The sequence below is a fragment of the Suricata suricatta genome, chromosome 5 (assembly GCF_006229205.1).
Source record: "Suricata suricatta isolate VVHF042 chromosome 5, meerkat_22Aug2017_6uvM2_HiC, whole genome shotgun sequence".
NCBI classification, from domain to species: domain Eukaryota; kingdom Metazoa; phylum Chordata; class Mammalia; order Carnivora; family Herpestidae; genus Suricata; species Suricata suricatta.
The window spans coordinates 136,835,142-136,837,049 of NC_043704.1; positions in this window are offsets into that span (position 1 = coordinate 136,835,142).

Genomic DNA, 1,908 nt, shown 5'->3' on the forward strand with positions numbered 1-1,908 from the left:
CCAGTGGAGTCACACTTCCTACTCGGACTTTATGGAGCTTCCTTGCCTCACCTGGAGGCGGCAAGCGTTTCTTAGCTCGTGGCTGCGTGACTCTGGTCTCTGTCTTTGCTTTCGTATTTCTTCACCTGTGTGTGGGTCTGCGTCGGAACTCCTGCCTCGCCGTTGGAAGGACACACATACTTGCATTTAGAGCCCGCCTAGATGATCCAAGGTAGATTCCTCCCCTCAAGATCCTTAACTTAGTCACATCTTTTCCTGTATAATATCCAGAGGCCTGGGGATTCACCTGTGGACAGACCCTTGGGAGACCACTTTTTGACCAATCATTGTCTCTATTCCTATGACCTGGGTGCCCAGTATCTAATTGTCCGACAACAGGTGTTGATGACTTCTTCACCAGCTGCTCACGCTGGGATCTTCAAGGTGATTTGTTTGAGACTTTGCCATGAACAAAATAAAACCTTTAGTACCAGACGTGAGGTGGATGCCTGTCTGCAACTCACCTCATCTTGCCGGCAGGTCTGAAGACCACTCAGCTCCGGTTCTAGGTTCTCTCCCTCTAGAGGCTTCAGGAACCCTCCATCGCCTCTATGGCAGATTTATGCCTGGACAGCAAATCAGGTGGACCACGCAAGGTCCTCACCGCGTGCTGGCATCCCCCAGAGGGACTTGGGGGTGGGACGCTTCTGTTTTTCTTTTTGAAATGCAAAACCAGAGTCAGATACACTTATAGTCTCCTGCCCTGCCTTTTTTTCCCCCTTCGATACTTTCCTATCTAAAATATCTATTGTAGTTTGTTTTTTTCTATTTTCAAATTTTTATTTAGCTCCTAGTTCGTTAACATAGAAAATAGTGCGGTTTCATTTAAAAGCTGTTTCTTAAGAATAAAAAAAGCCCTGGGGCCCCTGGGTGACTCAGTCGGTGAGGCGTCCAATTTCAGCTCCAGTCACGGATCATGAGGTTCGTGAGTTCGAGCCCCACATCGGGCTCACTGCCGTCAGCCTGTCAGCTCAGAGCCAGCTTCACATCCTCTGTCCCCTTCTCTCTGCCCCTTGTGCTCTCCTAAAAAAATAAATAAGTATTTTTTAAAAAAGAACAAAAAAGCCCTAAAATTTGAATGATGCATACAGATTACTTTTCATGTCATCTTACAGTATGTGATTTGTAAGCACGCTTCACATGTGATGATTCCTAGTTAAATTTAAGATCTATCTTTACCTTTGGCTTGCGAGTCTCTGTATAAAGAACTGTGGGAATAATGAGAGAAATGAGTCCACATTGATTAATCATCATGCTCTGTCAAAGCAACAGACTCCCTTTGTAAAAGGGATCACTGCAAGGAATTCTGGAAAGGATGCAGGTATTGCGTGAAAAAAGGCCAGGGTGGTCTTTAGAAAGAATGTTCTCTGTCAGTAGCAACTGCCTGTCAAAGCTCAAGACATATTTATTTTCATTACAGACTGTAAAATATTGTTTGGGAAACATCGTACAAAAAGAGTGTATGTGCAGCTTATGATTAATAATAACATAAAGCATTCATTTCAAAGAAAGTAGCAGTCCGCATAGAAAGGCGCGGTATCACCAGGGTATGAAATATTTGACATTCTATTGTGGAAATGCCAACACACAAATTATCCTTGTTCGTTTTTTATTGCCGTAGCTCTATATTTCCCCATATAATGCTGTGCAAACATTTTATCAGAAACGGTGGAGGAGAGAAAGCCCATTGTTAACCACCGCCAATAAAGTAATTTGGCTGCTGATATTACAGCCCGTGCAGTTGGATGGTTATGTTGTTTTCTACATCCAGCAAGGGGCAAGAATAACATAGCGAGGGTAAAGAAGCAAAGTGGAAGTTAAAAAGGCAATATGCCGTAGTATTTTCGCCTCCCTGGTTTCTTCCATTTG